This window comes from Trichomycterus rosablanca, chromosome 1, assembly GCF_030014385.1.
Source record: "Trichomycterus rosablanca isolate fTriRos1 chromosome 1, fTriRos1.hap1, whole genome shotgun sequence".
NCBI classification, from domain to species: Eukaryota; Metazoa; Chordata; class Actinopteri; order Siluriformes; family Trichomycteridae; genus Trichomycterus; species Trichomycterus rosablanca.
The window spans coordinates 7,062,821-7,078,488 of NC_085988.1; the positions used below are offsets into that span (position 1 = coordinate 7,062,821).

The 15,668-nt window shown below is 43.0% G+C and overlaps 1 pseudogene; it reads left to right on the plus strand.

The window, feature by feature from the left end:
- LOC134312940 (NLR family CARD domain-containing protein 3-like) overlaps nucleotides 1-15,668 on the plus strand; it is a 39,081-nt pseudogene that overhangs the window by 11,967 nt on the left and 11,446 nt on the right.

The following is a 15,668-nucleotide window of genomic DNA, read 5'->3' on the forward strand; positions in this document are numbered from 1 at the left end:
TGTAACCTTGGACTGGAATCAATTACATTTCATTCTCACATTCTATCACTTTAAGAGCATTGCCAGTCTTCTTCACTCTCTTTCCCACTATTGTGCTCGGTATTTGCCCCTGTGATTTTTACAGCTAGAATTGACTATTGCAATACTTCTCCTCATAGACTCCTGACACAGAGTCTGAACAGGATGCAAATGTGCAAAACTCAGCTGTTATTATTATTTACAGTAAGCATTTTATTTCATGCCAAATATGTTTGATGTGATTGAGGTCAGGCCAAGTTCAGTTCAACACCACACTTAAAATATTTCTTTATGGAGCTCACTCTGTTCACAAAGCCCATAATGAAATGTTACAAGATATTCCCCAAACTGCTGTATCATTAATGTTTTCCTGTACTGAAACTAAATTGCATAAAACATCAGCAACACCCACAGTGTTCTACAATCCTCTAAACCCAGATTTATCAACTGCTAGGTGGTGAAGTGTAATTACTCACTCCACAAACAGATGTTTTCATATTGTAGCGTAAAAGAGAGATCATCAATTAATTATTTAATTATATAATTAATAGCCTATATAACGGAGCACCACCATTAATCAACATATCAGTCACTTTCCATTGGAGTAAGTAGGTAACGTTGATTAGTTTTCCTCCCTGAGTAATACAAACCACAAGTTTTTAATTGTTATAATATTTATTAAACTAACAAAACATAACAAATACAATGACAGTTAATAAGTAAATGGCATAACTAAGTGGTAATGATAGAAGTATAAATCTGTAGGCGAACTATTACGTGAAATTAGCGTATGATTGAATGGTAGGTGGAAACCAGAAATTTAGAGCCAGATTAAAGTGAATGATTAATATTAAATGCAAATAAAAAATATAGAATTCAACAATCCATGGCATCCACAAAGTTGAATCAGTTCATCTGGACACAAGTTTGTTGTAGAGATACGTTTCGTCACTCAATCCGAATGACTTTTTCAGTCTGAGCTGGTGGTGAATACCCCAACCTTATATGCAGCCGATTTGCATAATGACCGATAACCGCCCACTGTATAATAATGAAACCGGTGATCAGGTCCATTTGCAAATCACAATGAGCATTAATTACAATGGTCATGTGTGCCTTTCACACATGATTGGGGTATAGCTCCTATTACGGCTCAGTGCGATGGCAAATGTGACGAATGAATATGTAGACCACATAGACTCGGCTTTAGCAGAGGTTGGTAGTTTTTGGGAAAAGGTGAAATTAACCCCTTAATGCCTGAATTTATTTATAATTATATTTAAAAAATTATTATGTTTTTTGCTTTAACGCTGATGCTACATGAAGTGGAGATTGTTAATTAGGTATGTTGCAAATTAGCGACAACAGGCATAAATGGTTAAAAAAACCAAGTAATGAAACATTTTCCTGTCTCAGATATGTAGACTTTACATTCGGGTATGTAGACTTACCTATACATACATATACATACACATACTGTATATGTCATAATAATACACTAATATAATAATACACTATACATATAATAATATAAAAATTGTTTGTTTATTAGGATTTTAACGTCATGTTTTACACTTTTGGTTACATTCATCAGTTCACAAGGTTATATCAAACACAGTCATGGACAATTTAGTGTCGCCAATTCACCTCACTTGCACGTCTTTGTACTGTGGGAGGAAACTGGGGCATATACAGTATATATACAGTATATATATATACATACGTACATACACAGAAGACACATAGAACTTTGGCTTGAATTCAGTGCTCGGGGGTCGTCTGACACACTGTCTACGGCCACTAGACCCAAAAAGAACAATTTTGCTTTCACCAGTCCACAAAATGTTGAGCCATTTCTCTTTGGACCAGTCAATGTGTTCCTTGGCGAATTTGAACCCATTCAGGACGTCTTTTTGTTAACAACGGAACTTTGTAAGGAGTTCTTACTGGTAAATTGGCTTCACTTAATCTTCTTCTGTACTCACTGGTAACTTCAGATGTTCCTTGATCTTTCTGGAGGTGATCATTGGCTGAGCCTTTGCCATTTTGGCTATTCTTCGATCCTTTCTAACAGTAGTTCCACACTTCCTTCTGCATCTTTCAGGTTTTGGTTTTCACTTCAAGGCATTTGAGATCATTTTGGCTGAGCAGCCGATAATTTGCTGCACTTCTCTGTATGTTTTTTCCCTCTACAATCAACTTTTTAATCAAAGTACGCTGTTCATCAGAACAATGTCTAGAACAACCCATTTTACCCAGTATTTCAGAAGGAAATGAGCTATGACCAACCTGTGCAACATTTACCCCCCTCCTACCTTAAATAAGGGCCAAAATTGACACCCGTTCTTCTGCAGAATGAATGACTTCACCAATTGAACTCCTCACTGCTATTATTTTGAACAACCCCATTTCAATCAATGCTTTGATTACTCAGAATAAGCGGCATGCATGTCCTAATTATTGGGTTTGTTTTGTTTTCAATACTCTACTACACGTTCAAGTAAATTATTTGCTATATAGAAATAGTATTTCTACTAAAAACAGTGATTTATCAGGTTAATGGTGTTGGACTGCTATTTTTTTGAACACCACTGTACATACATACATACATTTTATAATGATTATAGAAATGAACTAGAATGACATTTTCTAAAGAAAGTGCACGTGAGTGCTGAAATTAATCTGAATACAGCATTATTTATATGCAGACATTATGGCCGATTGTAGCTGTTATGGTCGGACGTAGCGAATTCACGACAAACAGAAAACTTCAAATAACAGAAAAAATATTCGTCACATGAAATATATTCCAATATGTCAGCTGTAGAAGCAATTAATAAGGTGGTACGTATTTTTATCTTAGCACAACCTGCATCAAATTGGAAAATTTTTCCGAATTTGCAGCCGCAAAATGCACCAGTCACTATCCGACAAGTTCGCTTCATGAATCGAATATAGTTCCCACTCCTACCAGTCCTACGAGAAACCAGTGCTTGCAAAAGGTTCCTAGGAACTTTTTAAATTAACACAAACCGGCATTGGGGGAACACATACGCATTCTCGGCTGCAATCTGAATGGAAGCTCTGTGTCGCGAATTCGCAACAAGCGGCTTAAGGGGTTAATGCGGTTTTAGGACAACTTTGTAAATACTCAGCGGGCCGGATTAAACAGCCTAACAGCCGTATGTGGCCCGCGGGCCATAGTTTGGCCAGCACTGGTCTAGGGTGTCCACATCCTGGACGCAAATCTGGGTGCACATCTTTATAGCCAGATTTAGGTGGGGGTGAAAAGCCATCTGGGTTGGAAAGAATACCTCAGTCTTATCACTCATAAGTATCAGTACCTGGTGCCTTTTCTTGGAAAAATGTAGGGGAAGGGCTTAGGCCAGTTCTGATGCTAAAGAGTAATACATTTTGCAGATAAGGGAAACTCCAAGAGCTAAAAAAAAAAAAAAAAGGTCTTTCAAAGTTGAAAGTCGTAAATACTGCTGAAGATGCTAGTAGTGATGAAAAAGGCTCTTCTTCTGGGTTGTAAAATCTTTGAAGATAATCAGACCCTGGTGTGGAGGTTTTTAGTGAAAAACAGAAAAATGAAAGAAAAAAGATAATGTTTAATTCAGAAATAATTTTTATCAGAGTTCCACTACAATATGATAGTGACATGTTGAATGTTAAAAAACATTAAAGATTAAGATTATTTTATTTAGTATTCACAATCTTTCTGAAACAATTTCTGTTTCAGATCTTGCAAACAGTTCAGTTTTAGTTTTTGATCTTCTGCAATAAATTCTTAATCTGCAGTATTAGATATATATCCACACTGATTGTAGACTGTAGTGACTCTGTAGACGATGAAGTTCCTCTAGAACTGAGAGAATGAAGAGTGGATCATTGTTCTCTCTGCAGGTTGTGTTGTTGTGATGTATCAGATGAAGGTTGTTCTGCTCTGGCTTCAGCTCTGAGATCAAACCCCTCACACCTAAGAGAAATTTATCTGTCTCATAATAATCTAGGAGATTCAGGAGTGAAGCGTCTCTCTGCTGTACTGGAGAATCCTCACTGTAAACTGGAGATACTGAGGTAAGATCATCTCTCTGAGAATCACACATGAGCTGCTCCTCACTAACTCATCTTCTCTAATAGTGAGACTGAAACAGAGGATTTAGGTTTGAATGGAAGTTGTGTCTTTACTAAATAAAGAGAGGAAATGATCTATAAAAATAAACCTGTAACAATACTGAGTCCTTAAGTCTAAGAGGAGGAATTACTTCTGATTACACCAGATCAGAACATCTCTATTAATAACTGACTAATACATTAAAGAAAATATTAATAAACCGACAAAACTGTTTCATCAAACTGTTGTGGTGGCTCTACGATTTTATAAATAAGGAACATTAAATTAAGAAAATAAATCTGAATGGTTGCAATCACAGAGTGCAGAATCTGTAAATCTACCACAAACTGTAACATTGTGTTTAAATAAACATTTATTTAGTAGGTAAAAATGAATCACTAATGTTTAAGTGGATATACAATAAAATTCTCAGCTACAGTTTTTCTCCATCTGCTAAAACATTTTATAAAAGAACTAAATGTTTTTAATCATCATAAATCCATTAAAGTTTTCATCATGAAGTCAGAGAGGAGGAACCAGTCTGGTACAGTCATTCAGTAATGGAGACAGAGAGGAGGAACCAGTCTGTTACAGTCATTCAGCAATGGAGACAGAGAGGAGGAACCAGTCTGGTACAGTAATTCAGTAATGGAGACAGAGAGGAGGAACCAGTCTGGTACAGTAATTCAGTAATGGAGACAGAGAGGAGGAACCAGTCTGGTACAATCATTCAGTAATGGAGACAGAGAGGAGGAACCAGTCTGGTACAGTCATTCAGTAATGGAGACAGAGAGGAGGAACCAGTCTGTTACAGTCATTCAGTAATATAGACAGAGAGGAGGAACCAGTCTGGTACAGTCATTCAGTAATGGAGTCAGAGAGGAGGAACCAGTCTGGTACAGTAATTCAGTAATGGAGACAGAGAGGAGGAACCAGTCTGGTACAATCATTCAGTAATGGAGACAGAGAGGAGGAACCAGTCTGGTACAGTAATTCAGTAATGGAGACAGAGAGGAGGAACCAGTCTGGTACAGTAATTCAGTAATGGAGACAGAGAGGAGGAACCAGTCTGGTACAGTAATTCAGTAATGGAGACAGAGAGGAGGAACCAGTCTGTTACAGTCATTCAGTAATGGAGACAGAGAGGAGGAACCAGTCTGGTACAGTCATTCAGTAATGGAGACAGAGAGGAGGAACCAGTCTGGTACAGTCATTCAGTAATGGAGTCAGAGAGGAGGAACCAGTCTGGTACAGTAATTCAGTAATGGAGTCAGAGAGGAGGAACCAGTCTGGTACAGTAATTAAGTAATGGAGACAGAGAGGAGGAACCAGTCTGGTACAGTCATTCAGTAATAGAGACAGAGAGGAGGAACCAGTCTGGTACAGTCATTCAGTAATGGAGACAGAGAGGAGGAACCAGTCTGGTACAGTCATTCAGTAATGGAGTCAGAGAGGAGGAACCAGTCTGGTACAGTAATTCAGTAATGGAGACAGAGAGGAGGAACCAGTCTGGTACAGTAATTCAGTAATGGAGACAGAGAGGAGGAACCAGTCTGGTACAGTAATTCAGTAATGGAGACAGAGAGGAGGAACCAGTCTGGTACAGTAATTCAGTAATGGAGACAGAGAGGAGGAACCAGTCTGGTACAGTAATTCAGTAATGGAGACAGAGAGGAGGAACCAGTCTGGTACAGTAATTCAGTAATGGAGACAGAGAGGAGGAACCAGTCTGGTACAGTCATTCAGTAATGGAGTCAGAGAGGAGGAACCAGTCTGGTACAATAGTTCAGTAATGGAGTCAGAGAGGAGGAACCAGTCTGGTACAGTAATTCAGTAATGGAGACAGAGAGGAGGAACCAGTCTGGTACAGTCATTCAGTAATGGAGTCAGAGAGGAGGAACCAGTCTGGTACAGTAATTCAGTAATGGAGACAGAGAGGAGGAACCAGTCTGGTACAGTCATTCAGTAATAGAGACAGAGAGGAGGAACCAGTCTGGTACAGTCATTCAGTAATGGAGACAGAGAGGAGGAACCAGTCTGGTACAGTCATTCAGTAATGGAGTCAGAGAGGAGGAACCAGTCTGGTACAGTAATTCAGTAATGGAGACAGAGAGGAGGAACCAGTCTGGTACAGTAATTCAGTAATGGAGACAGAGAGGAGGAACCAGTCTGGTACAGTCATTCAGTAATGGAGACAGAGAGGAGGAACCAGTCTGGTACAGTCATTCAGTAATGGAGACAGAGAGGAGGAACCAGTCTAGTACAGTAATTCAGTAATGGAGACAGAGAGGAGGAACCAGTCTGTTACAGTCATTCAGTAATGGAGACAGAGAGGAGGAACCAGTCTGGTACAGTCATTCAGTAATGGAGACAGAGAGGAGGAACCAGTCTGGTACAGTCAATCAGTAATGGAGTCAGAGAGGAGGAACCAGTCTGGTAAAGTAATTCAGTAATGGAGTCAGAGAGGAGGAACCAGTCTGGTACAGTAATTCAGTAATGGAGACAGAGAGGAGGAACCAGTCTGGTACAGTCATTCAGTAATAGAGACAGAGAGGAGGAACCAGTCTGGTACAGTCATTCAGTAATGGAGACAGAGAGGAGGAACCAGTCTGGTACAGTCAATCAGTAATGGAGTCAGAGAGGAGGAACCAGTCTGGTACAGTAATTCAGTAATGGAGACAGAGAGGAGGAACCAGTCTGGTACAGTAATTCAGTAATGGAGACAGAGAGGAGGAACCAGTCTGGTACAGTCATTCAGTAATAGAGACAGAGAGGAGGAACCAGTCTGGTACAGTCATTCAGTAATGGAGACAGAGGAGGAACCAGTCTGGTACAGTCATTCAGTAATGGAGTAAGAGAGGAGGAACCCGTCTGGTACAGTAATTCAGTAATGGAGACAGAGAGGAGGATCCAGTCTGGTACAGTAATTCAGTAATGGAGACAGAGAGGAGGAACCAGTCTGGTACAGTAATTCAGTAATGGAGACAGAGAGGAGGAAGCAGTCTGGTACAGTAATTCAGTAATGGAGACAGAGAGGAGGAACCAGTCTGGTACAGTAATTCAGTAATGAAGTCAGAGAGGAGGAACCAGTCTGGTACAGTCATTCAGTAATGGAGTCAGAGAGGAGGAACCAGTCTGGTACAATAGTTCAGTAATGGAGTCAGAGAGGAGGAACCAGTCTGGTACAGTAATTCAGTAATGGAGTCAGAGAGGAGGAACCAGTCTGGTACAGTAATTCAGTAATGGAGACAGAGAGGAGGAACCAGTCTGGTACAGTCATTCAGTAATAGAGACAGAGAGGAGGAACCAGTCTGGTACAGTCATTCAGTAATGGAGACAGAGAGGAGGAACCAGTCTGGTACAGTCATTCAGTAATGCAGTCAGAGAGGAGGAACCAGTCTGGTACAGTAATTCAGTAATGGAGACAGAGAGGAGGAACCAGTCTGGTACAGTAATTCAGTAATGGAGACAGAGAGGAGGAACCAGTCTGGTACAGTAATTCAGTAATGGAGACAGAGAGGAGGAACCAGTTACAGTAATTCAGTAATGGAGACAGAGAGGAGGAACCAGTGTACAGTAATTCAGTAATGGAGACAGAGAGGAGGAACCAGTCTGGTACAGTAATTCAGTAATGGAGTCAGAGAGGAGGAACCAGTCTGGTACAGTAATTCAGTAATGGAGACAGAGAGGAGGAACCAGTCTGGTACAGTAACTCAGTAATGGAGACAGAGAGGAGGAACCAGTCTGGTACAGTAATTCAGTAATGGAGACAGAGAGGAGGAACCAGTCTGGTACAGTCACTCAGTAATGGAGACAGAGAGGAGGAACCAGTCTGGTACAGTAATTCAGTAATGGAGACAGAGAGGAGGAACCAGTCTGGTACAGTAATTCAGTAATGGAGACAGAGAGGAGGAACCAGTCTGGTACAGTCATTCAGTAATGGAGACAGAGAGGAGGAACCAGTCTGTTACAGTCATTCAGTAATATAGACAGAGAGGAGGAACCAGTCTGGTACAGTCATTCAGTAATGGAGTCAGAGAGGAGGAACCAGTCTGGTACAGTAATTCAGTAATGGAGACAGAGAGGAGGAACCAGTCTGGTACAATCATTCAGTAATGGAGACAGAGAGGAGGAACCAGTCTGGTACAGTAATTCAGTAATGGAGACAGAGAGGAGGAACCAGTCTGGTACAGTAATTCAGTAATGGAGACAGAGAGGAGGAACCAGTCTGGTACAGTAATTCAGTAATGGAGACAGAGAGGAGGAACCAGTCTGTTACAGTCATTCAGTAATGGAGACAGAGAGGAGGAACCAGTCTGGTACAGTCATTCAGTAATGGAGACAGAGAGGAGGAACCAGTCTGGTACAGTCATTCAGTAATGGAGTCAGAGAGGAGGAACCAGTCTGGTACAGTAATTCAGTAATGGAGTCAGAGAGGAGGAACCAGTCTGGTACAGTAATTAAGTAATGGAGACAGAGAGGAGGAACCAGTCTGGTACAGTCATTCAGTAATAGAGACAGAGAGGAGGAACCAGTCTGGTACAGTCATTCAGTAATGGAGACAGAGAGGAGGAACCAGTCTGGTACAGTCATTCAGTAATGGAGTCAGAGAGGAGGAACCAGTCTGGTACAGTAATTCAGTAATGGAGACAGAGAGGAGGAACCAGTCTGGTACAGTAATTCAGTAATGGAGACAGAGAGGAGGAACCAGTCTGGTACAGTAATTCAGTAATGGAGACAGAGAGGAGGAACCAGTCTGGTACAGTAATTCAGTAATGGAGACAGAGAGGAGGAACCAGTCTGGTACAGTAATTCAGTAATGGAGACAGAGAGGAGGAACCAGTCTGGTACAGTAATTCAGTAATGGAGACAGAGAGGAGGAACCAGTCTGGTACAGTAATTCAGTAATGGAGACAGAGAGGAGGAACCAGTCTGGTACAGTCATTCAGTAATGGAGTCAGAGAGGAGGAACCAGTCTGGTACAATAGTTCAGTAATGGAGTCAGAGAGGAGGAACCAGTCTGGTACAGTAATTCAGTAATGGAGACAGAGAGGAGGAACCAGTCTGGTACAGTCATTCAGTAATGGAGTCAGAGAGGAGGAACCAGTCTGGTACAGTAATTCAGTAATGGAGACAGAGAGGAGGAACCAGTCTGGTACAGTCATTCAGTAATAGAGACAGAGAGGAGGAACCAGTCTGGTACAGTCATTCAGTAATGGAGACAGAGAGGAGGAACCAGTCTGGTACAGTCATTCAGTAATGGAGTCAGAGAGGAGGAACCAGTCTGGTACAGTAATTCAGTAATGGAGACAGAGAGGAGGAACCAGTCTGGTACAGTAATTCAGTAATGGAGACAGAGAGGAGGAACCAGTCTGGTACAGTCATTCAGTAATGGAGACAGAGAGGAGGAACCAGTCTGGTACAGTCATTCAGTAATGGAGACAGAGAGGAGGAACCAGTCTAGTACAGTAATTCAGTAATGGAGACAGAGAGGAGGAACCAGTCTGTTACAGTCATTCAGTAATGGAGACAGAGAGGAGGAACCAGTCTGGTACAGTCATTCAGTAATGGAGACAGAGAGGAGGAACCAGTCTGGTACAGTCAATCAGTAATGGAGTCAGAGAGGAGGAACCAGTCTGGTAAAGTAATTCAGTAATGGAGTCAGAGAGGAGGAACCAGTCTGGTACAGTAATTCAGTAATGGAGACAGAGAGGAGGAACCAGTCTGGTACAGTCATTCAGTAATAGAGACAGAGAGGAGGAACCAGTCTGGTACAGTCATTCAGTAATGGAGACAGAGAGGAGGAACCAGTCTGGTACAGTCAATCAGTAATGGAGTCAGAGAGGAGGAACCAGTCTGGTACAGTAATTCAGTAATGGAGACAGAGAGGAGGAACCAGTCTGGTACAGTAATTCAGTAATGGAGACAGAGAGGAGGAACCAGTCTGGTACAGTCATTCAGTAATAGAGACAGAGAGGAGGAACCAGTCTGGTACAGTCATTCAGTAATGGAGACAGAGGAGGAACCAGTCTGGTACAGTCATTCAGTAATGGAGTAAGAGAGGAGGAACCCGTCTGGTACAGTAATTCAGTAATGGAGACAGAGAGGAGGATCCAGTCTGGTACAGTAATTCAGTAATGGAGACAGAGAGGAGGAACCAGTCTGGTACAGTAATTCAGTAATGGAGACAGAGAGGAGGAACCAGTCTGGTACAGTAATTCAGTAATGGAGACAGAGAGGAGGAACCAGTCTGGTACAGTAATTCAGTAATGGAGACAGAGAGGAGGAACCAGTCTGGTACAGTAATTCAGTAATGAAGTCAGAGAGGAGGAACCAGTCTGGTACAGTCATTCAGTAATGGAGTCAGAGAGGAGGAACCAGTCTGGTACAATAGTTCAGTAATGGAGTCAGAGAGGAGGAACCAGTCTGGTACAGTAATTCAGTAATGGAGACAGAGAGGAGGAACCAGTCTGGTACAGTAATTTAGTAATGGAGTCAGAGAGGAGGAACCAGTCTGGTACAGTAATTCAGTAATGGAGACAGAGAGGAGGAACCAGTCTGGTACAGTCATTCAGTAATAGAGACAGAGAGGAGGAACCAGTCTGGTACAGTCATTCAGTAATGGAGACAGAGAGGAGGAACCAGTCTGGTACAGTCATTCAGTAATGCAGTCAGAGAGGAGGAACCAGTCTGGTACAGTAATTCAGTAATGGAGACAGAGAGGAGGAACCAGTCTGGTACAGTAATTCAGTAATGGAGACAGAGAGGAGGAACCAGTCTGGTACAGTAATTCAGTAATGGAGACAGAGAGGAGGAACCAGTTACAGTAATTCAGTAATGGAGACAGAGAGGAGGAACCAGTGTACAGTAATTCAGTAATGGAGACAGAGAGGAGGAACCAGTCTGGTACAGTAATTCAGTAATGGAGTCAGAGAGGAGGAACCAGTCTGGTACAGTAATTCAGTAATGGAGACAGAGAGGAGGAACCAGTCTGGTACAGTAACTCAGTAATGGAGACAGAGAGGAGGAACCAGTCTGGTACAGTAATTCAGTAATGGAGACAGAGAGGAGGAACCAGTCTGGTACAGTCACTCAGTAATGGAGACAGAGAGGAGGAACCAGTCTGGTACAGTAATTCAGTAATGGAGACAGAGAGGAGGAACCAGTTTGATACAGTAATTCAGTAATGGAGACAGAGAGGAGGAACCAGTCTGGTATAGTAATTCAGTAATGGAGTCAGAGAGGAGGAACCAGTCTGGTACAGTCATTCAGTAATGGAGACAGAGAGGAGGAACCAGTCTGGTACAGTCATTCAGTAATGGAGTCAGAGAGGAGGAACCAGTCTGGTACAGTAATTCAGCAATGGAGTCAGAGAGGAGGAACCAGTCTGGTACAGTAATTCAGTAATGGAGTCAGAGAGGAGGAACCAGTCTGGTACAGTAATTCAGTAATGGAGTCAGAGAGGAGGAACCAGTCTGGTACAGTAACTCAGTAATGGAGACAGAGAGGAGGAACCAGTCTGGTACAGTAATTCAGTAATGGAGTCAGAGAGGAGGAACCAGTCTGGTACAGTAATTCAGTAATGGAGACAGAGAGGAGGAACCAGTCTGGTACAGTAATTCAGTAATGGAGTCAGAGAGGAGGAACCAGTCTGGTACAGTAATTCAGTAATGGAGACAGAGAGGAGGAACCAGTCTGGTACAGTAATTCAGTAATGGAGTCAGAGAGGAGGAACCAGTCTGGTACAGTAACTCAGTAATGGAGACAGAGAGGAGGAACCAGTCTGGTACAGTAATTCAGTAATGGAGACAGAGAGAAGGAACCAGTCTGGTACAGTAATTCAGTAATGGAGACAGAGAGGAGGAACCAGTCTGGTACAGTAATTCAGTAATGGAGACAGAGAGGAGGAACCAGTCTGGTACAGTAATTCAGTAATGGAGACAGAGAGGAGGAACCAGTCTGGTACAGTAATTCAGTAATGGAGACAGAGAGGAGGAACCAGTCTGGTACAGTCATTCAGTAATGGAGACAGAGAGGAGGAACCAGTCTGGTACAGTAATTCAGTAATGGAGACAGAGAGGAGGAACCAGTCTGGTACAGTCATTCAGTAATGGAGACAGAGAGGAGGAACCAGTCTGGTACAGTCATTCAGTAATGGAGACAGAGAGGAGGAACCAGTCTGGTACAGTCATTCAGTAATGGAGACAGAGAGGAGGAACCAGTCTGGTACAGTCATTCAGTAATGGAGACAGAGAGGAGGAACCAGTCTGGTACAGTCATTCAGTAATGGAGACAGAGAGGAGGAACCAGTCTGGTACAGTAATTCAGTAATGGAGTCAGAGAGGAGGAACCAGTCTGGTACAGTAACTCAGTAATGGAGACAGAGAGGAGGAACCAGTCTGGTACAGTAATTCAGTAATGGAGACAGAGAGGAGGAACCAGTCTGGTACAGTAATTCAGTAATGGAGACAGAGAGGAGGAACCAGTCTGGTACAGTCATTCAGTAATAGAGACAGAGAGGAGGAATCAGTCTGGTACAGTCATTCAGTAATGGAGACAGAGAGGAGGAACCAGTCTGGTACAGTCATTCAGTAATGGAGTAAGAGAGGAGGAACCCGTCTGGTACAGTAATTCAGTAATGGAGACAGAGAGGAGGAACCAGTCTGGTACAGTAATTCAGTAATGGAGACAGAGAGGAGGAACCAGTCTGGTACAGTAATTCAGTAATGGAGACAGAGAGGAGGAACCAGTCTGGTACAGTAATTCAGTAATGGAGACAGAGAGGAGGAACCAGTCTGGTACAGTAATTCAGTAATGAAGTCAGAGAGGAGGAACCAGTCTGGTACAGTCATTCAGTAATGGAGTCAGAGAGGAGGAACCAGTCTGGTACAATAGTTCAGTAATGGAGTCAGAGAGGAGGAACCAGTCTGGTACAGTAATTCAGTAATGGAGACAGAGAGGAGGAACCAGTCTGGTACAGTAATTCAGTAATGGAGTCAGAGAGGAGGAACCAGTCTGGTACAGTAATTCAGTAATGGAGACAGAGAGGAGGAACCAGTCTGGTACAGTCATTCAGTAATAGAGACAGAGAGGAGGAACCAGTCTGGTACAGTCATTCAGTAATGGAGACAGAAAGGAGGAACCAGTCTGGTACAGTCATTCAGTAATGCAGTCAGAGAGGAGGAACCAGTCTGGTACAGTAATTCAGTAATGGAGACAGAGAGGAGGAACCAGTCTGGTACAGTAATTCAGTAATGGAGACAGAGAGGAGGAACCAGTCTGGTACAGTAATTCAGTAATGGAGACAGAGAGGAGGAACCAGTTACAGTAATTCAGTAATGGAGACAGAGAGGAGGAACCAGTGTACAGTAATTCAGTAATGGAGACAGAGAGGAGGAACCAGTCTGGTACAGTAATTCAGTAATGGAGTCAGAGAGGAGGAACCAGTCTGGTACAGTAATTCAGTAATGGAGACAGAGAGGAGGAACCAGTCTGGTACAGTAACTCAGTAATGGAGACAGAGAGGAGGAACCAGTCTGGTACAGTAATTCAGTAATGGAGACAGAGAGGAGGAACCAGTCTGGTACAGTCACTCAGTAATGGAGACAGAGAGGAGGAACCAGTCTGGTACAGTAATTCAGTAATGGAGACAGAGAGGAGGAACCAGTCTGGTACAGTCATTCAGTAATGGAGACAGAGAGGAGGAACCAGTCTGGTACAGTCATTCAGTAATGGAGACAGAGAGGAGGAACCAGTCTGGTACAGTAATTCAGTAATGGAGACAGAGAGGAGGAACCAGTTTGATACAGTAATTCAGTAATGGAGACAGAGAGGAGGAACCAGTCTGGTATAGTAATTCAGTAATGGAGTCAGAGAGGAGGAACCAGTCTGGTACAGTCATTCAGTAATGGAGACAGAGAGGAGGAACCAGTCTGGTACAGTCATTCAGTAATGGAGTCAGAGAGGAGGAACCAGTCTGGTACAGTAATTCAGCAATGGAGTCAGAGAGGAGGAACCAGTCTGGTACAGTAATTCAGTAATGGAGTCAGAGAGGAGGAACCAGTCTGGTACAGTAATTCAGTAATGGAGTCAGAGAGGAGGAACCAGTCTGGTACAGTAACTCAGTAATGGAGACAGAGAGGAGGAACCAGTCTGGTACAGTAATTCAGTAATGGAGTCAGAGAGGAGGAACCAGTCTGGTACAGTAATTCAGTAATGGAGTCAGAGAGGAGGAACCAGTCTGGTACAGTAATTCAGTAATGCAGTCAGAGAGGAGGAACCAGTCTGGTACAGTAACTCAGTAATGGAGACAGAGAGGAGGAACCAGTCTGGTACAGTAATTCAGTAATGGAGTCAGAGAGGAGGAACCAGTCTGGTACAGTAATTCAGTAATGGAGACAGAGAGGAGGAACCAGTCTGGTACAGTAATTCAGTAATGGAGTCAGAGAGGAGGAACCAGTCTGGTACAGTAATTCAGTAATGGAGACAGAGAGGAGGAACCAGTCTGGTACAGTAATTCAGTAATGGAGACAGAGAGGAGGAACCAGTCTGGTACAGTAATTCAGTAATGGAGACAGAGAGGAGGAACCAGTCTGGTACAGTAATTCAGTAATGGAGACAGAGAGGAGGAACCAGTCTGGTACAGTAATTCAGTAATGGAGACAGAGAGGAGGAACCAGTCTGGTACAGTAATTCAGTAATGGAGTCAGAGAGGAGGAACCAGTCTGGTACAGTAACTCAGTAATGGAGACAGAGAAGAGGAACCAGTCTGGTACAGTCATTCAGTAATGGAGACAGAGAGGAGGAACCAGTCTGGTACAGTAATTCAGTAATGGAGACAGAGAGGAGGAACCAGTCTGGTACAGTAATTCAGTAATGGAGACAGAGAGGAGGAACCAGTCTGATACAGTAATTCAGTAATGGAGTCAGAGAGGAGGAACCAGTCTGGTACAGTCATTCAGTAATGGAGACAGAGAGGAGGAACCAGTCTGGTACAGTAATTCAGTAATGGAGACAGAGAGGAGGAACCAGTCTGGTACAGTCATTCAGTAATGGAGACAGAGAGGAGGAACCAGTCTGGTACAGTAATTCAGTAATGGAGACAGAGAGGAGGAACCAGTCTGGTACAGTCATTCAGTAATGGAGACAGAGAGGAGGAACCAGTCTGGTACAGTCATTCAGTAATGGAGACAGAGAGGAGGAACCAGTCTGGTACAGTAATTCAGTAATGGAGACAGAGAGGAGGAACCAGTCTGGTACAGTAATTCAGTAATGGAGACAGAGAGGAGGAACCAGTCTGGTACAGTCATTCAGTAATGGAGACAGAGAGGAGGAACCAGTCTGGTACAGTCATTCAGTAATGGAGACAGAGAGGAGGAACCAGTCTGGTACAGTCATTCAGTAATGGAGACAGAGAGGAGGAACCAGTCTGGTACAGTCATTCAGTAATGGAGACAGAGAGGAGGAACCAGTCTGGTACAGTAATTCAGTAATGGAGTCAGAGAGGAGGAACCAGTCTGGTACAGTAACTCAG